The sequence below is a fragment of the Podarcis gaigeae genome (assembly GCF_964106915.1).
Source record: "Podarcis gaigeae genome assembly, chromosome: 9".
NCBI lineage: Eukaryota > Metazoa > Chordata > Lepidosauria > Squamata > Lacertidae > Podarcis > Podarcis gaigeae.
The window spans coordinates 24,047,749-24,069,357 of NC_139685.1; the positions used below are offsets into that span (position 1 = coordinate 24,047,749).

Consider the following 21,609-nt stretch of genomic DNA (forward strand, 5'->3'; position numbering starts at 1 on the left):
CGCAGTGAGGGAACCGCCAGAAGGCCCTCAGCCCTGGACCTCAGTGTCCGGGCAGAATGATGGGGGTGGAGATGCTCCTCCAGGTATACTGGGCCGAGGCTGTTTAGGGCTTTAAAGGTCGGCACCAACACTTTGAATTGTGCTCGGAAACATATGTATGTATACATTCACTGTTCCTACAAATCCATCCAACTCTCTCCAGTAACGATGCTGCCCTCTGAGCAAGTGCACACCTTACCTAGTTCCAGAGGCACCAACTCTCCAGCTCATTGACCTGATAATCTACACATTTTGGACTAATGTGCAGATCAGTCACATTTGCTGAGCTACCACCCCTCTCCCCACCCGCCAGGAAGAGATATAATGCTCAAAATACTTCCTTGAAGTATTCTGCTCTTTCATTCCTTTTTAGCTTTCTGGTTGACTTGATTCTTTTCTGAGTGTTGGGGAACTCTTAATCCCCCCCCCGCCGTTTTTTAAAATAAAATTTCACCCATGTGGCAGTATAGGTTGAAGTCTGGGTTTTATAGGTGCATAGATTTAGGAAACAGCTTCTAAATTTCACAATCATGCCCCATTTGAATTGTTGCAAACAGCTAAGAAAAAGAAATTATCTTTACATTTATTGAAAGATTCTAGCTCTGAAGATATGCAAGATCAAAGACCGGGTTAACAATTTGCTGGAGTGTGTACACTTGTGTTCATACACCTACAATAAGGAGAATCAGCTCATTATACACTGATGTTCAGAGTCAATTGGTTGGAAATAAACTGATTTTAAATGGGTTTAATATACACATCTAAGTTAGGTGCTGCAAATACCCAGCTCAATAAAAAAAAAAGAATATTATTTCACAGAGAAGTGCTATAAAGGTTTGGTTAACCACCTGGATAAAACATCAATGCTGAATAGATTAGGAATTTTTGTATTTCTTTCCTTTTTTGCAATTATATGTATATGTCATACTTACTCCTTGGAAGAGCTTACAATGGTTCCTGATAGTCATGAGCAAACTTGCCTTGTCTCAATTTGGAATCAGTTTGGCATTTATGTGCTTCCTTGGAAAACTTTTTTTCTGAGAGTTCTTTCCTGGATTATCATCGATTATTTCATGGAATCATGGAGTTATAGAATTGGAAGGGACCACAAGGCTAATCCAGTCCAAAATCCTGCAATGCAGGAATCTTTTGCCCAATGTGGGGTTTGAACCCACAACCCTAAGATTACGAGTCTCATGCTCTACCAAATGAGCAAAACATGGGCAAAACATTTGACATTACTGCTGAGAAGTGTAGTTGCCAGCACCACCCATAGGAGAGAGTTCATTGGAAATGCATTCACGCCATCCAGATAAAAAGTGAAAAGGCAGAGTTTGAGGTAATAATAATAATAATAATAATATTAATAATAATATTAATAAAAATAATAATAAATTTATTTATACCCTGCCCATCTGGCTGGGTTTCCCTAGCCATTCTGGGTGGCTCCCAACAGAATATTAAAAATGCAACAAAACATTAAACATGAAAAACTTCCATAAACAGGGCTGCCTTCAGATGTCTTCTAAAAGTCAGATAATTGTTTATTTCCTTAACATCTGATGGGAGGGCATTCCACAAGGCAGGCGCCACTACCGAGAAGGCCCTCTGCCTAGTTTCCTGTAACCTCACTTCTCGCAGTGAGGGAACTGCCAGAAGGCCCTTGTAGCTGGACCTCAGTGTCCAGGCTGAACGATGGGGATGGAGACTCTCCTTCAGGTATACTGGGCCAAGGCCATTTAGGGCTTTAAAGGTCAGCACCAACCATTGTGCTTGAAACAGCATCTACATCATGCATACCTGTATTCGTTCATTAAATTTCTATCCTGCCCTTCCTCCCAAGGGGACCGGTTAAAGGATTCAGAGAAATGATAAGATACCAAACCAAAAATGTTATCTGGTTGGGCAGTGTAGCATCTAGAGCAGTTAACAATAACTTCATTACCAGTAGGGTGTTAACAATAGCCTGTTTCTGCCTGTAAAACTGCTGGCGCTGCAGTTCTCAACAAGAACTTCTCAACAAGACCAACAAGAATTTCATGGAGAACAAGGGGCGAATACTGAAGTGCATTTGGGGCATGGGCTTCCAAAGCAGCCCGGTCAGTCTGTCCACTGACTTAACATGAGCAGAATCCCATTGAGCATTGGATGACAACTGATGCGTCAGGTGGGGAATGCAAGAAACTGTGCCCATTTCACAGATGTTGAGTTAAAGTGTGCTGAAGTGCAGCAGCACAAGCAGTCATGACAGATATTGCAGAATTTGGTGGTTGTTGCTAAACCACCCCTAGATATTCACTGTTGTAGATTGAAGGCATCTCTCCATCCACGATGGATGCTTAGGAAAGTAGATAGCTACTAGGATCTCAATGTCTTAAAAGTTTATTCATACCAATAATGTTGGTGTTTTAACGAAGTCAATGAAACACTTTCCCCTCTCTTTGGAGTTATTCACTTTGTCTTAGGTGGGGGGGGGGAAACAGAGTTTTAAAAATGATTGCATTGCTTTTAAGCCTGTGAAGCCATCTACTGTGTGTAATTTTACACCCTAAAATCAAGATTAATCACATATATACACCCCCACCCTCCCCACTCATCACGCAATGCACACAGAGCCATAACTTCAGAGATATGACTGCTGTTCCACACATACTAATCAATCTGCCCAGGGCATTCCAGCAACAAACGTCCAGTTTTCATAGCATGCAATAAAACGGGTATGACTATTCCTATATTGAAAGGTGTTCAGAACCTATCCAAACCTAAGTGAATACTATAATCTAAAATACCTCACAAAAACTGCAAATATTTAAATCTTTCCAAATATATGGAGAATGCTTGGAATAGAAATCTCAAAGCTTTGGGTCATATCCAGTGCTGTACAGGGGCAGTTTCACTCATGCAATGGGACTTCCATTTGCTCTCCTCACCCCCTCACCCCCCAAAATCTGCTCTGGAGGGTTCCCCAACCCCTTTTATAGTAAGCTTGCTTCTACACAGGCACCCCCACCTCTGTCATTTATTCAGAGAAGCAAGAGGCATCATCACAGTTGAAGACACATGTCCAGTCAGGTCAAAACACTGAGAAGAAGAAGAAGAGCTTGGATTTGATATCCCACTTTATCACTACCCGAAGGAGTCTCAAAGTGGCTAACATTCTCCTTTCTCTTCCTCCCCCACAACAAACACTCTGTGAGGTGAGTGGGGCTGAGAGATTTCAAGAAGTGTGACTAGCCCAAGGTCACCCAGCAGCTGTATGTGGAGAAGCAGGGAATCGAACCTGGTTCACCAGATTACGAGTCTACTGCTCTTAACCACTACACCACACTGGCTCTTCTTCACTGGGTGCAATGCAGATCCAGTGAGGGGTGTGGCCTGAGGAGACTTCTGAGGGCCTGATAAAATGGACTGGAGAGCCACATTCAGATGGTAGATGTCTGGCAGTATGACCCATAGTGGGTCATAAACCAACGAGAGCAAGAACTGTCCATGGGAAGGAATGGGTCATGCCACTAATGTTTGAGAGGCCACAACTCTTCCCTCTTTCCCATTTTCTAACTTTTTTCAGTGTTGCTGCTTTTTTTAATATTGTGGGAGGCTGACTCACCACAGAATTACACATATTTTTTCATACCTGAAATGATTTTTGAGACAGATTGAAAAAAGGGATGAAACCCCAGCAGCTTGCAACCATTCCATGAATGCTGTGGTAAATTTTGACCTTGTCAGGCAAAGACATTTGATTTGGTTTCTCTGAAAAAGATACATCCACAATATTAAATTAATTTCCTGTAAACTTCACTATTCTACATTACCAAGCCTTGTAAATGTCATCTTTATCCATCATCGTGTAATATTTTGATGTCTCGTATATGGAAATTCTCATTTCATTTTCTGCTTTTCTAAAAAGACAGGTTATTTCCCTATTAAATTACCCCTTCACAGTTTTGTATTTTATTACATTTTCTGTCTAAGGATGCACAATGGTCCTTGAAAAGTTAATAAATCTACTTAGTTACTTTCTAAATTAGTTGGTGCTACTCCTTCACCCACCAACCCCCACCCACCCACCCACCCCCAATACAGCATGGCTTGGTTTTTTAATTATTATTATTTTTGTAAATAATCATAGGGAAATGCTGTGGGATTCTGCTAGGCTCTCTTGAAGAAGAAATATCAAAGATTCATGGAAAAAACATATTAACTGCTTGAATTGCAAAACAGCAGAAAACAGATAGGCTCAGTCTGTGGTTGAATTATTAACCAAAACATTGCAAGCAGTTAATATGAAGGATGCAATCTATGCATGTCATTTGTATTAAAGGACATCCAGAAAAACCACAGTTAGTCTTCATCAAGCAGTGTGTGCTGGATTCTCACAAAGACCCAGATCTGCTTAGGACTTCCTTGATTCTTGAACCATCTTTGGCAGAAACTTGGGGGCAGATCAGACAATCTATCTTCTCCAGTGTCTGGAGAGGAGTGCGTCCTTGCAGTTCATAGCTGCCCGCCCAGTATGCCATTCCAGCCACCCCCATCTGTGTAAGCAAGGTATGGCATGACCACCTACTACGTACAGATATACAGTTCAGTGGGTATCAGGGACTGGACAGAGGAGGAATGGTCCTTGCAGAGAAGAAGAAGGCAATTCAGAATTGCAACAGGGGTTTGAGGGAGATCATAGCTCAGAGGCAGATGATGAGGAAAGCTGGGCGGAACTGGCAAAATTGACATACAAACCGCGAGACAAGGACAACTTTGGCTTTAAAGAAGAATGGGAACTTTTTACAAATTACTTTAAAAAACAAGAAAATGAACTGGACTCCTTGGCAGGTTTTGAATAAACATACACAAATTTATTATTGTTAACATAATAGATACATAATTTAAGGATCTTTACAATTTTATAATATGCAGAGAATAACATGTGTTGAAAAATCAGAGAGAGGAGCTGAGGGAAGTCTTGGGGGGGAGGGGAGAAGGGAAAAAATCGGGTGTGTGAAGATGATTTGTTTTTGATAATTTGTTATGTTGAAATTCTTAATAAAAACTATTTTTTAAAAAAGAGAGAGGAAAAGCTGGGAAATAATGGGAGAGGAGGAGGAGGAAGAAGAAGCACCACCAGGGGAGCGACAGCTGACAGACTCAGTGTCTTTAGAAAGTATTCCAGACCTCCCTCTCCCAGAACCCCACAAGCCTTGAAAGTAGGAGAGCTCAAAGACAGAAGGGCTCTTTTCAGCACCCGTAGCGATGACTCATTAGGAAGTGGGAGAGATGGAGGAGTGGAGATTCACTTGGGGCAACGCCATTATTCCAAGAGGCTGCATTCCCAAGCCTCTCTCTGTGAATAGTGAATAAACACAGATGGCCAGCGTGGTGTAGTGGTTAAGAGCGGTAGACTCGTAATCTGGTGAACTGGGTTCGCGTCCCTGCTCCTCCACATGCAGCTGCTGGGTGACCTTGGGCTAGTCACACTTCTCTGAAGTCTCTCAGCCCCACTCACCTCACAGAGTGCTAGTTGTGGAGGAGGCAGGGAAAGGAGAATGTTAGCCGCTTTGAGACTCCTTTGGGTAGTGATAAAGCGGGATATCAAATCCAAACTCCTCCTCCTCTTCTTCTTCTTCTTCTTCTTCTTCTTCTTCTTCTTCTTCTTCTTCTTCCTCCTCCTCTTCTTCTTCTTCTTCTTCTTCTTTTCCATTCTTGGCAGCCTGCCATGGAGGTTGGTTTCTCTGCTGCCTGACAGTGGGCAAAGGTGATTTACTATTATAACTGAGTAAATCAAACACACTAATTTCGCCTAAAGTAGGTGGCATCCATAGCTGGCACACCAACATAGTCACCAACTCCAAGGGGCCAAGGGGTCTTTGCCCCCTCCCCCAAGTTGATGGGCATTGCAATTCAAATGGTGTTCGTCCACTGAGTCATGTGGTCAGTTATGCAGAGCAGGGCTTACTTGGGCCCCTCCCAATATTTTATTCACACTGAGTAGGCATGGGTGAACTGCATACTCACATTCCCTTCCATGCATGACATCAGGTTGAATTTTATTTGCTTCAGCCCTCCTTCATAGTCAGAAGTGAAATCTAATATTGATCAGCACTCTCTCTGGGCACAAAAGAATAGGGATACCTTCTGCCTACTGAACCTCCAGCATCCCCTACCAACAATGGCCAGGAGGATCTGGATTTGTGTAGGGCTTAGACATTTCCATGGAGCAGCTATTGATTGCGAAAAATTGGAAAAGTGGTATTATACCGACAAAAACAGAGTTGCTTGCCAAATTATTGGAGTATTACAATATATCCAAAACAATGGGAGAAATTGGAAGGATTGGAAGGTGTTTAAAGGATACTTGCAAAATCATATTGAAAAATCAGAACTCCTATTAGAATAAACAAGTTCCGTTATAAATACTGAAATACTAAATAAGATGGATAACAATGTGTAACAGAAAAATAAGTAGAAAATTGGTTTAAAAGTGTGTGAAAGAAAGTAATAGAAGTGGAAAGAAATTGCAATTGAGTAGATTGGAAGTCTAACACAAGGTTGGAGTGAGGGGTGAGGGATGGTGGTGGGAAAAGGAAGTATCTGTGGGATTGAGTGTGGGTATGTATGAATATTTTTAAGGACTGTATGAAATGTATGTTTGTATATTCGTAATATGTATGTATTAATGTTGAATTATTTTAATAAAATATTTGATTAAAAAAAGAAAGACATTTCCATGGAGCAAGTGGGGGACAATAACATTGTTTTCGTGTAGATATGGCATAGGAAGAGGGACTCAGGAAGCTGTAGTAGAGAGTCTTGCTAGCTCATGAGGCTTTTGAAAAGGGGAGAATAGAGCTCCCCATGCACAAAAAGCTCTCAGCTGCCTATCCTGTAAAGCAACAGATGTTATTGCACTCCAGATGTTGTTCCACTATAACTCCCATCATCCTGACTATAGGTCATGATGGCTGGGGTTGATGGAGGCTGGAGTCCAACAAAGTCTTGGTGCCCCCAGGTTCTCCATCTCTACTGCAAAGGAAGGTAAGTCCAACTCTTCCACACATTTTTGGAAAGGTTCCCGCCTCCCATGGAACCCCTACCCATTTTGACAACAAGGATTAGTGGTTCCATGAAGACACCATTAGTTGGGCTGCCTCTATGCCTGCCCTCATCCTGACACTCAGAATGTGTAGAACTTTACCCTTCAGTAGTAGCAACCCAATTCCTTGCTGTTGCCTTGTAATAGATTCAAAACTGGAATCCCAACAGTGCTTAACTCCATAAATAATAATTAGCACCCCCGCATCTTTTGCATTAATCTGTAAACAATGCTAATCCAACAGTGAATCAAGAGAAGCATAAAATGTCACCAGGTGCTATCAAATACAGTGCTGTCAAATATAATAATAAATTCAAAATCGGGGGGAAAGATCAATAGCATATTAAGTCTTTAGCTAAGATAAGCAAGCCTCACCTCTGAATGGTTGACTGCCCTCTTTACCTAACTGTAAATGAATTTTAAAAATTCTATTATGACATATGAAGTAGCAAAGGGGAAATCCATTTCCATCTCTTTCTAGTTATGTTCAGTCCTTTTTTAAAAAAATCCATATAACAGCCTGTGTCTGAAATGATTAAAAAATCAATAACACACTCCTTTTTTTGAGAATGGTGTTTTGATAACCTTTCAACAAGTGGTGTTCTGGACATCCTTCACCACTTGCCTGGATGCATTATCTGTAATTGTCTTTTAATAGACTGAGACTAAATTATTAGAAAAGAATTGCATCACCAGGGAGTAAGGGTTGTCAGATACCACTGAGATGTAATACATCAAAAGCTGTTGTGTTCAGCCTTATCTCATGGGCTGTTTGTTTTTAAGAGACATATTCAGAAATAAAAGGAGCTTTTGACCCTTATAACCTACTTTGGTTTCGAATTGGTAAAAATAACAAGTGCAAATCCGCATATAGTTCTAGAGAATTAATTAATCAACGGCAACAACACCATATTGGATAAAGAGTTCATAACCTGAAAAGGAGATAATGCAAACTTTCTTTCAAGCCAAGCATGCATTTGGTTGTCCAGAAACTAATTAAAAAGTTTGCTAGGAAATAATAGAATAGATGGAAAAAGGCAAAACAAGTTGTTTACTGAGTTGTATCAAAGCGCTATTTTGTTTCTTTTTGCTTTGTCCAAAATGACTTACTGGTTTCACTAAGAGTATGACCAGATGTTAAGGTCAAGATGAGTTTGGCTCCAAACATGACAGCCTTGTATTAATTTCTCTTTTCTTACCAATGTCAAGTTGCCCTCAACAATGAATGTTTCTGCAGCCCATCCATGGTATCCAATGGGAGCAGGGCAGAAAATGCACTGTGTGACGCTCTTGCAAGTATGTATACCTAAATGTTATGGGAGAGAGGAAGAGGAACTTGACATAGGCCTGCCATTTCAGTGGCAAATTTCACGTGCACAACATCAGAGTCAAGATAGTTCAGCATGTGGTCTGATAGTCCTTGTTCCCCAGACCAATCTCCATCATACAGAATCAGAATCAGTAGAATCCTTATTTGCATCAGCCACTAGCCATAGCAATAAAATAAAATACAATGTACTGAAGAGAAAAGTAAAAACTTAACTACACAAAATACATTCTGGAGGTTTACATCAATAATCAAATACAGTGGTACCTCTGGTTATGAACTTAATTCGTTCTGGAGGTCCATTCTTAACCTGAAACCGTTCTTAACCTGAGGTACCACTTTAGCTAATGGGGCCTCCCGCTGCCGCCACACCACTGGTGCACAATTTCTGTTCTCATCCGGGGGCAAAGTTCTTAACCCGAGGTACTACTTCTGGATTAGCGGAGTCTGCAACCTGAAGTGTTTGTAACCTGAGGTACCACTGTAATAGATCTTATTGTAACTGCCCCTACTAGATATTTTTTGCAGTTTTTGCTGGCTCCGTCATATAACTACATAACATTGTCATACCTGGATAAAGCATAAGGCAAAATAAGCAGTGGAGCAGGCCTGCTAAAACCTAACAAAGTGATGCAGGGAGCTAGAATGAACCAGGAATATCAATGGCATGTGGAAAGGGTCATGGTGGAAGCAGTGCCCTTTCAGCATGAGCACTGCCACTCAGCAGGGCAGGGGTGAAACAGGGCAAGGCAGCGGCAAGGTCAGGGGAGCTACCAGTTGGTGGCAGTGGCCCCACAGCTGCAGCATACCTCTAAGATGTTGCTACCACCAACCCAGGGCTCCCCGACTTCACCTCCTCCTCAGCCCATTGCATCCTCATCCCAATAAACTACATCCCATAGTAATAAACAGAAATAACACAAACACACACCTGCCATTTAAAAGGCCATAGGTTTTTTTAATTAGCCAAAGGCCTGGGAGAAGAGGTATGTTTTTGCCTGGTGTGTAAGAATATGTAACAAAGGATATGCCAGTTGAGTCTCCCTGGAGAGAGTTTTCCACAAGGTGCTGCTGGCTGAATCTTGGCCTAACTATGAACTCATTGAATGAAGTAAACAATTTTCTCAACATCATTTATTCACTTATAGTTTGGAACTGATACTGGCCTCCTTTACATGGCTGTTATGAGGAATTTTGAGGGAATGAATGTGATTACTGAGAGAATGTGTGTGATGATAAGTGCTATATTAAGTGATGAATACAGATGGTTGAGCATGCCCATCATCTACTTAGATTACATGATTTTGGGATTTCTGTTTATATTTTTAAAAAATTCCATCAATTTACTGCCTTCCTCCAAGGGACGCGGGTGGCGCTGTGGGTTAAACCACAGAGCCTAGGACTTGTTGATCAGAAGGTCAGCGGTTCAAATCCCCATGACAGGGTGAGCTCCCGTTGCTCGGTCCCTGCTCCTGCCAACCTAGCAGTTCGAAAGCACGTCAAAGTGCAAGTAGATAAATAGGTACCGCTCAAGTGGCAAGGTAAACGGTGTTTCCGTGCACTGCTCTGGTTCACCGGAAGCGGCTTAGTCATGCTGGCCACATGACCCGGAAGCTGTACACCAGCTCCCTCGGCCAATAAAGTGAGATGAGTGCCACCACAATCCCAGAGTCGGCCACGATGGGACTTAATGGTCAGGGGTCCCTTTACCTTTATCTTTACTGCCTTCCTCCAGGAGGTTGAGGCCAGATTTTATCCTTACAACAGCCCAGGGAGGTGGTGACTGACCCAAGTTTACACAGTGGACTTCATGACCACACAGAGACCTGAACCCAGGTGTTCCTAGGCTAAGTGGAACACTCTTCCCACTAATTGACTTTACTTGTAACTGGATATACAATCCCAATCAATGGAATCATCTGCTCCCTGATATAAACTGAGCAGACCACAGGAACTAAAATGACATCTTATACATGAGCAGGATTCACCTTGCTCTCTAGGCAAAACTGGTCAATATGGTTAAAAGTAAGGGGTCATCACTGGGGATATCTTATTTCACAACCCCCTCCTAATATAAACTAAACTATACTATCCAGGGATCAGACAAGGCAAGGCAGAATACACAACAGAAGGCTGGACACAGCCAGGACCAAGGAGAACAGGAATCTAGGTTTCCTTATTGCTGGAGCCAGAAAACAAACCAAACTAGCTTTCACAGAGAGAGACAGGTTCTCATGCAGACAAGGTTTCAGAAAGACTGGAATAGAGCCATCAGCTGTACTCAGAAAGTGGTGTTGAGTGATGGATGAAAATGGAAAAATGAGGCTCAAGGTGATGGAAGACCAAGCATATTGGGCTAGAAGAGAAATCCTATAATGTGTCTGTGAACTACTTGTTTTGCATCCATCATTGAAATAATTCCTGTTCAGATGAAGAAAGTTTCCCTGCCTGCTGCAATTAAGCCTGCAAGGTAGGTTACGGAGGAACAGAAATGAGTTCCTTCAGTTCCTTCAGTTCATTTGTCTCTTTCTCTGTGCAGAATTTTTTGGGTTAAATTGCCTGTGACTGCATCATGATGTTTTACACACACACCAGTATATGTGCATGTTTCTGTATTGCTTTCTTTGCTGTGTTTTATGCACATATAAACATAGTAACTGTGCATCCACAGAGACATTTGTACATATTTTTACTAATATTTCTTCTTCTCATTTTTATGTTAGAAAAGCTAATATTTTGATGCTCTATTTTGTTTTCTAATGGGTCTGTGACCAATAGCCAGTTTGTCTTAATGGTTAGAGTGTTGGCTATGATCTGAGGGAGAAGGGTTCAAATCCCCACTCAGCCATGAAGATAAAGATCAAAACAATACAGGACAAGGACCAATTTCTGGAAAGAAACTTTGAGGACTTACAAAAAGGGACTGTGACCCTAAGAGAACCAACAGACATTTCAAATCTATCATTTGGACTTACTTCACCACCACCAACCGAAGAAGAACAATTATCTGGTGCGGTCGGAGGAACAGATACCCATCAATAAACAAAGATGTCTCTGCAACTATTAACCTGGAATTGTAATGGTTTGAACCTTCCCCGAAAAAGAAAACAAGTTTTTTACATTCTAAAAAAAGAACAATTGGACATAATATGCCTCCAAGAAACACATATAGCCAGGACCCACAGGAAGCTTCTGATAAATAAGAGACTAGGATTGGAATTTATATCATCAGATAAAGTCAAAAAAAGAGGCGTAGTGATGTACATTAAAGAAAAATTGGCTCCAAAAATGATATTTAAGGACGAACAAGGAAGATATTTGGCAGTTGAAATTCAATCACAAGGAGAAAAACTTTTAATAGTAGGGGTGTATGCACCTAATGAGGGGAAGGCGGAATTTTTCAAGAAACTGCATGAGACTCTATCAGACTTTATGGACTATAAAATTGTAATGATGGGCGATATGAACGGAGTAGTCTCCACAAACATGGACAAAGCCCAAAGACTTGTGATATCCAAGGACGGGAGACTACCAAAGGCTTTTTTTGAAATGACCGACAACATGGACTTAATAGACATTTGGAGAACAAGGAACCCTCTAGAAAGAGAGGGAACCTTTTTCTCCGAAGCAAAGATGACATGGACTAGAATTGACCAAATTTGGATCTCCAGCAATCTGGCATCAAAAGTTAAGAAGATAGAAATCTGCCCAAAAACCTGCTCCGACCATAATGCTGTAAAAATGGAAATGAAACAAACAACGGCGGGAACATTTCGATGGAGAATGAATGACACCCTCTTAAAAGATGAAGAAATCTACAAGAAGGCTCAAAAAACTTTAAGAGAATACTTTGAGATAAATTTAAGAACAAATGTGGAGAAAAGAACAATCTGGGATGCAAGTAAAGCCGTGATGCGTGGTTTTCTTATTCAGCAGAATTCCCTAAAGAGAAGAAAGCAAAAGGAGAGGGAAGAGAAAATCCTGGAAAAAATAAAGGAAGAAGAGAAGAAGTTAAGATCTAAACCAAAGTCACAAGAAATATTAAGAGAAATAAAATTCTATCAGATGCAATATATGGAACTGATGAATCAAGAAATAGAATGGAAGATAAAGCAGATGAGACAAAAGACATTTGAATCGGCGGATAAATGTGGGAAACTGCTATCATGGCAATTGAAAAAAAGACAAAAACTGAATACTGTAACATCTTTGGAAGAAGATGGAAGAATAATCACTAGACCAAATGAGATAAGCAATTGTTTTCAAAGCTTCTTCAAAAAACTGTACGCGCAAGGCCCAACAAACGAGCAAGAAATAGAGGAATTCATCAGAAAATATGGACTTTCAAAAATCTCAGAACAGAATAAGATGACCTTAAATGGGAGAATAACAGAACAAGAAATAGAGGGTGCCATTCAGAATATGAAATTGGGGAAATCTCCAGGACCGGACGGTTTAACTGCAGGATATTACAAAATGTTAAAAGAATGGTTGACTCAACCATTGAAAGAAGTTTGCAATCAAATTTTGGAGGGGAAAAAGGCTCCCGAATCGTGGAAAGAGGCATTCATCTCACTTATACCAAAGACAGAGACTGGCAAAAGCCAAGTAAAAAACTATAGGCCTATATCACTGTTGAATGTGGATTATAAAATTTTTGCAGACATTCTGGCAAAAAGATTTAAAAGAGTGCTAGTAGGGGAGATTCATAAGGACCAAACAGGCTTTCTCCCAGGGAGATATATGTCAAGTAATGTGAGAAATATTTTAGACATTTTGGAACTGTTGGAAATGGACATTAACAAAAAGGCAGTTTTGATCTTTGTGGATGCGGAGAAAGCCTTTGACAATATTAATTGGAATTTTATGATGAAGAATCTCCAGGGAATGGGGGTAGGCCAAAGATTTCAAAATGGTATAGGTGCGATATATGCAGAACAAAAAGCAAAATTAATCGTGAATGGTATGGTGATGGATGATATATCAATAGAAAAGGGTACACGACAGGGATGCCCTATGTCTCCCCTCCTGTTTATATCTGTCCTGGAGGTTTTGTTAAACATGATTAGAATGGACCCGCTGGTTAAAGGTATTCAGGTCGGAGTGAAACATTATAAATTAAGGGCATTTGCAGACGACTTAGTTCTAACATTACAACAGCCAGAGGAGAGTACGAAAAGAGTGTTGGACCTAATTGAGATATTTGGTCAAGTGGCAGGATTCAAACTGAACAGACAAAAAACAAAAGTGTTGGGGAAAAATTTGACACCGGAAGAAAAAGATAGATTTCAAAATGTAACGGGTTTGGAAATTGTTAAAAAAGTTAAATATCTGGGGGTAAACTTAACATCAAAAAATGCTAATTTATTTAAGGACAATTATGAGAAATGTTGGACAGAAGTGAAAAGGGATCTAGATATATGGTCTAGACTGAAACTTTCCTTGTTAGGCCGTATAGCTGTTATCAAAATGAATGTATTGCCGAGAGTGTTATTCTTGTTTCAGACTTTACAAATTCTGGACAAGATGGAGTGTTTCAAGAGGTGGCAAAAAGATATATCTAAATTTGTCTGGCAGGGCAAAAAGCCCAGAATTAAGTTTAAGATCTTAACAGACGTAAAAGATAGAGGGGGGTTTGCCCTGCCGGACTTGAGGCTCTACTATGAGGCAGCAGCTTTCTGCTGGTTAAAACAATGGCTACTCCTTGAGGACACAGACATCTTAGATCTAGAAGGTTATGATAATAACCTCGGCTGGCATGCGTATCTGTGGTATGACAAGGTGAAAGTGCATAAGAGTTTTAAAAACCATATGGTACGGAAGGCATTGTATAATGTCTGGATCAGGTACAAAGATTTAATGGAAAATAAAACCCCCAGATGGTTATCACCAATGGAAGCAAAAGCAGTTAAAAAACTTAACATGGACTCAAATTGGTTAAAATATGATGAAATGTTAGAAAAGGATGGAGAAAAGTTTAAATTAAAGAGCTATGAAAAATTAAAACATAGAGTTAGAGATTGGCTACATTACCACCAAATAAATGAAGTGTTTAAGCTGGACAGGAAAGTAGGATTCCAGAGTGAAAAGTCAAAGCTAGAAACGGAACTGTTAGAACCCAATACAAAAAACTTATCTAGAATGTATAACCTGCTGCTGAAATGGAATGTACAGGATGAAACGGTAAAATCAGCTATGATTAAATGGGCACAAGATGTTGGTCATGACATTATGTTTGCTGACTGGGAACAGTTATGGACCACCGGTTTGAAATTCACGGCATGTACTGCTTTGAAAGAAAATATTATGAAAATGATTTACAGGTGGTACATGACTCCAGTCAAGCTTGCTAAGATCTATCATTTGCCCAATAACAAATGTTGGAAATGTAAGGAAGCTGAAGGAACCTTCTATCACCTTTGGTGGACCTGCCCAAAAATTAAGGCCTACTGGGAAATGATCTATAATGAAATTAAGAAAGTCCTTAAATGGACGTTTTCAAAGAAACCAGAGGCTTTTCTTCTGGGCATGGTGGGCCAATTGGTACCGAAGAAGGATAAGACTTTCTTTATGTATGCAACCACGGCAGCAAGAATTCTTTTAGCAAAGTATTGGAAGATGCAAGAACTACCCACTCTGGAGGAATGGCAGACGAAGGTGATCGAATATATGGGACTGGCAGAGATGACCGGCAGAATCCGTGACCAGAGGAAGGAGGCGGTGGAGGAAGATTGGAGAAAATTTAAAGTATACCTTAAGAACTATTGTAAAATATTGGACGGTTAAGATGTCGAGAGGCTAGAAACAAAGAATTACAGCTGTAAATCGTAAATTAAAGGGGGAAACTTAATGAGAATATATAGAGAAATTGACTGAAGGGTTGCTGACACATTATAAAATAATGATGCAGAGAAGGGGAGGTATGGGGAAGTCATGTTTTATGTATTTGTTTGTGATTTGTTTGTTTTTCCTATACCCTTGTTCCCTGTTTTTTTTTTGTTTTGTAAAAACAATAAAAAATTATTATATATAAAAAAAAAACAAATCCCCACTCAGCCATGAAGCTCACTGGGTGATCTTGGGCAAGTCATAGAGTTTCTATACATCTGGAATTTCCCAGACATATCCAAAATGCTGCAGTCGGCAGCAGTGTCCACGTGGAAATCAGGAAAATGTCTGGGAAAATCTGGACATATAGCAGCCCATGTTGGCAGTGTCATTTTTTCCAATCTTTGGCCCCCAAACAAACAAAGACCTCAACAGCTTTTCTGACGGGATTTTCACTGTCTGAAATATGGCAAACCTAGCCATTCACTTAAAGGTAAAGGGTAAAGAGAGCCCTGACCATTAGGTCCAGTCATGGATGACTCTGGGGTTGCGGTGCTCATCTTGCTTTATTGGCCGAGGGAGCCGGCGTACAGCTTCTGGGTCATGTGGTCAGCATGACTAAGCCGCTTCTGGTGAACCAGAGCAGCGCATGGAAACACCGTTTACCTTCCTGCTGGACGGTACCTATTTATCTACTTGCACTTGATGTGCTTTCGAACTGCTAGGTTGACAGGAGCAGGGACCAAGCAACGGGAGCTCACCCCGTCGCAAGGATTCAAACCGTCGACCTTCTGATCGGCAAGCCCTAGGCTCTGTGGTTTAGACCACAGCGCCACCCACGTCCCAATAGCCATTCACTTACTCTCAGCCTAACCTACCTCACAGGGTTGTTGTGAGGATGAAATGGGAAGAGGGGAACCAGATAATTTAGAAATCCCACACTGGAGGGTAATTTTGGAAAAGGCAACTCTAACCTCATCTAGCTGCTAATGCTTGCTTCCCCAGATGTTAGAATGGAATCTACTCCCTTCACATTAGCCTTAATAACTAGAATGGTCTGCCTTTAAAGTTGGGGCCTCCTCACTCTGAGCAATTGGTGTCTGCTTTTCCTTTTCTTCTCCCTGCCGGTTCAGTTACAATGACACAAATTAGGGAAGCTTATGCCAGCACAAGAGGAAATGCTGATTGCAACTTTTCACATTTAATTAAGTAGGAAAAAATCATAGTAAAATGATGTTGGCACTGTAATATAGAAGACTAAGTTGTCAACGGCAACTGCAGCTTTGATCTTGCTAATTATAGCTATGTGAATGGATTTGCTAATTGTGGGCTGTTTTAATAGGATGTTATAACCTACTAAGTTGTGTGCGTACTTTTTGGAAGGCAGTGATTTAATGGTAATGTGAGGCGCAAAGAGGTTGGCACCTCTGATCTGCAACAAAGAGGGAAATTGCTCCCTTCCAGTCATGCTAGTTGTACTGAGCAGGTGGGAGCCATGTGCTGTAAGCCAAAGGAAAGTGGGCAACAGGGATCCCATAAAACTGGAAGAAAAATTAAGAAAGGCAAAAGCCAATCAAACGAGAACATGATTTACTGATAGCAGTTATATGGGGGGGGGGGGACCAGAATCCCCAATGATTTTCTTCAGGGGAAATTGAAACCTACACACCATGATTGCAGTATGGTAGAACTTTGCATTTTACTCTCCAGGTGTGGAAAGGGTTGGGTCATATCCATGTTGTTCTTTGAATCATTTACTCTGCAGAGCTCCCAGTGATATCTGGGGAAGTATTCCAGAATAATTCAGTGTTTTGAGATTTCGAGTCTGAATGATTGTCTCCAGCATCCTTATTCTTGGACATCAATCACAACCTCCCTCCCGTCTCCATCTCCGACTCAGTTCAGAAAGACAGTTCGGAAAATGTAAACTTTTGTTTGCCTTGTTGTCTTTTTCAGAAGTGAGACTGAAAAGAACAAGGCCAGAGGCTGGAGAATCTAAAAGCTATAGAAGGAAACAAATTAGTTCGCTTGCTGGAAGGAGAAGCTCACATCCTGAGCAGAACTGATGAGCTGCCAGCGACTGTCATAATGAAACATATCAATGCCTTCTGGAGGATTATGCCACCGACATCTTTTTCAAAGAGGCTTTTGAAAGACTTTTGAATAGCCAGAGAGGAGACAGATTGTTATTGCCCTCTTGTTCCCCTTTGCCTTGCTAATGTTAATGACCTCAGATTTTGCATTTCTCCTCCCCTCTGCAACTCCCCTCTGCTGAATAATTGAGAATGCATATACCAAGAAATCATGAAGATGTAAGATAGCCAGCACATTAATGATGCAGCACAATCCTATCACTGGGCTGAATCCGTATGTTCAGAACAGAAAAGGGAAACTTGATAGGCTTCTCCACTCCCAGACTGCCTCCAATCAGCACTGGATTTAGGGCAGTGTAGATGGTTCTCCTGCACAGAGTGCTGAGCTGAGGGGCCTCCCAAATTGAGAAGACCCATAGTTGAGAAGATCCATTTTGGGGTAGCACAGGGCGCCATGTTGCAAAAGATTACCAAAGTCCAGGCCTGCTCCAGTTTTTAAGGTTTTCCCAGCGTGATTGGGCCTTATAATCTAAAACAGGGTTAGTCAATGAAGTGCCCTCCAGATAGGATTGGACTACAAGTCCCATCTGCCTCAGCCAGCAGTGCTGATGGGAATTGTAGTCCAGCAACATCTGGAGGGCACCAATGGGCTACTGTTGCTAAAGAACACTTATTTCTGAAGTGAGTTCTGGGATTCACTGAACTTTTCTAGAAACTAATAGTGGACTCACCTCAATAATGGAGGAAAAGCTTCACTGAAGGGCAGGTTGTCTACCTCTATGGACCTTCTCTGTCAGTTACTAGTAACTGTAAAGTACACAAGCAGTTTGCAGAAAGCAATGATGAGGGCCGCTAAGTCTGGCTAGTGCTGTGAACAAATTGAGAGGGAGCCCTAGAACACTCATTAGCTTCCTTTACAACTTTGTAGGGGGACTGTTGACAGACCAATAAATATAGAAATGGTTTAAGTGATTGTGGCTGACCTTTAATTCCATTTAATATACTGTGATCCACATTTGAATGGGTATTCCTGTTGATTTCATGAGACGTCCAATGGCCTTTTAAAATGCGTTGGGGAGGAGGGGGTGATTGTTGTGGTTGTTTTTATTATGTATTTTGTGTTTTTTATATTGTGAGTTTATGTTGTAAGTGCCCTGAGACCTACGGGTATATGACAGTATACAAATTTAATAAAATAAATAAATAAAAAACAAATCATCAGCAGCAACAACAATAGAGCAACCTTTTCATTGCTTCACCCATCCCGCCAGGAAGCTTTAACCTGAGTTGTGTGCATAATAAGAGTCTACTAGATCAGGCCAATGGCCCAACTAGTTCAGCATCCTGTTCTCACAGTGGCCAATCAGATGCCTATGGAAAACCGGCAAGGAGGATCCAAGTACACAAGCTCTCTTCCCTCCTGTGGCTTCCAGCAAATGGTTCTCAAAAGCATCACTTCCTTCATCTGTGAAGGCTGGGCATAGCCAGCATGCCTTGTAGCCACTAATAGCTTCATCCTCCATCAATTTGTCCAGTCCTCTTTTAAAACCATTCAAGTTGGTGACCATCGTTGCCTCTTATGGAAACAAGTTCTGTAGTTTAACCATGCACTGCATGACGAAGTACTTTTTTTCACCTGCCCTGAATCTTCCAGCATTCAGCATGTTGACCAACATCCAAGTTGCAGTTAAGGAAAGGGTCTCTTGTACAGCTTTGGAAAGTTTTGATACAAAGTTGACCTAAGTTGTCAGTAACTGGCAATAATGTCCCTGTTCCCATTACTTCGACAGAAGGTAAATTTGGATTTATATCATGTTCTCCAGCTTATTAGGAAGAGCAGAGTCTAAAGCCCATTTTGATGGATTATACAAATGGATGGTAATGGTAAATCATTCTTTTAGTATCCTTTTAGCATCTGCTGAATAGTGGGATAAAAGTGAACGTAGGTCTCCCTTTTTTTTTTTTACTGTCTCGGGCAGAAGTGGAATAGCAATAAAATAAAGAGGGAAAATGGCACATGGGGCCAGTAAAATGGTAATAAAGATGCTTCTGATCTTGTTAGTCATACTGCAATGCTGGCAGGTTGCTCAAACCAGGCAAAGTGTGCATTCAAACTTAAAACAGTAGCAAAAAGAGGAAAAAATGCAGTACATCTACAATTCAATGTGTCTCGTGCATTTGCTTCTCCAATTTCCTTAGTCCCTATGACATAAGTGAAAATAGAATATTTCTCTGTGAACTCCCTGGACCATACATAGAACAACCTTTGGACAGAGATACGAAATCAGGACCAGGAGGACTCCACTCCTGCAATAGTCATGATGTTACAAACGCTTTGCAACTGATCTTTTTCATGTGTACCCTACAAAATCTATATTCAATCTTGATATAATTTGATCACAAGATACTATAATCACAGTACCAAATTTAGTATAACCATAGTTTTCAGGACCCATGCTATTCTGGTATCTTGGGACCTGTAGATCAATAACTTCGGTAGGGCACAACATTGCCTACACTTGATGTAGTACATAATATGGTACATAATATATACATATTATTATTAAAAGGTAAAGGGACCCCTGACTATTAGGTCCAGTTGTGACCGTCTCTGGGGTTGCGGCGCTCGTCTCTCTTTATTGGCCAAGGGAGCCGACATACAGCTTCCGGGTCATATGGCCAGCATGACTAAGCCTCTTCAGGCAAACCAGAGCAGCACACGGAAACGCCATTTACCTTCCCGTCGGAGCGGTACCTATTTATCTACTTGCACTTTGACGTGCTTTCAAACTGCTAGGTTGGCAGGAGCAGGGACCGAGCAACGGGAGCTCACCCCGTCACGGGGATTCGAACCGCCAACCTTCCGATCAGCAAGTCCAAGGCTCTGTGGTTTAACCTACAGCGCCACCTGCGTCCCACATATTATTTACATTTAATTCCCATCTTTGCTCCAAGGAGCTCAAAGTGCCATACATGGTTCCCCCCATCTCCAACTTTACCCTCACAACATTCCTGTGAGGTAGGGCTACAATGAGAGGCAGCGATTGGCTCAAGGTCCTCTGGTGGGTTTCATGGCTGAGTGGCGTTCCTAATCTTCCTGGTCACAGTCCAACATACTGACCACTAGTCCAACACACTAATCTCTATAGCACAATAAGATGTCATCATGAGCTCAGTCGTCTTCTTTTTTACCCAGCCAACTTAAATACCAAATGGGAGCATCAAAAATGTTTTCAGTAGACCTGATTCCCACCAGTGTATCTAAGTGAGCAACCGTTGCACTCTGTTATATCGCACTCTGAACAAGTCACATAGAGCACACAGGACAATGCTTTCCTGGGAGGGAGTTTTCTCACTCATCAAATTTTAGTTGTTTTAATTAGATTTTACTTTTTAGTTTTCTATTTAATGTTAACCATCCATGGCCCTTGGATGAAATTATGTATCTCTATGTGTTTTGGCAAAAGGATAAAAAAATCTGACTAGCCTAAAATGAGAGACGCTTGATGTGTCATAAGAAATTATAGAAATACCAGGTGTGAAAAATCTGTCCCCACTCCTGCTGCTATTTCCACCTTTCAACACTGGCATTACTTCATCAGGACACTTATCTACAAAGCATATACACATTTGTTCCACTGGAGCTCCAAATCACTCTTGAACATACCTTGCGTATTATTAATTAACTGCACATCAGGTTCTATATTCAGAAGCAGAAAGAGCAGTTATGTAATGCAGACCTGAATCATTGTTTGTGCATTACACACAAAATTAATTTTGTTATGTCACAGTGAGCTCATCCTACGCACCACTATTTTTATAGATCAGATGATGGTCTCCACAAGCCTGTGGTCAGTTTGGGATGCTAAAGGGCAAAGTACACATGATGCCACAGTGTGGCATCAGCAATAACAAATATGGGTTGTTGTTTTTTTGAAAAGGTAAGTAGCAGGTGCATGGGGCCCAATCCAGACTGGGATCCTGATGTATATGTGTGTGTAATTAGCTCCTTGTGGACAGACACCTTTCCCTTTGGATTACCAAAATGTGTTAAATTGTTCATACCCACATTGCAGTGGGGCAGAGTGCTGTCGTTCATTTGGCTTCCCAACACTCAGGTCGCTACTGGTAACCAAGATGGGAAAGGAGCAAGATGGCAGAGAGGTCATTGCGGTGCAGGTGCAGAATTAGGCGTGTCAGATTGGCTCTGCTACTGTGTCCACACCATGTGA

The 21,609-nt window shown here is 41.2% G+C and overlaps 1 long non-coding RNA gene across 18 annotated transcripts in view; it reads left to right on the top strand.

Moving 5' to 3' along the window:
- The window catches only part of LOC310852507, a 227,236-nt gene extending 208,689 nt beyond the window's left edge, over positions 1-18,547 (top strand). For 17 of the 18 annotated variants that reach the window (XR_014568161.1, XR_014568162.1, XR_014568163.1 and 14 more), the window contains one exon: positions 17,241-18,547. This is a non-coding gene — a long non-coding RNA (uncharacterized lncRNA). Of the gene's footprint in view, positions 1-10,191; positions 10,286-17,240 lie in introns of those variants that run through there. The other variant, XR_014568175.1, reaches the window with a different exon arrangement.
- The last annotated feature ends 3,062 nt before the right edge of the window (positions 18,548-21,609 follow it).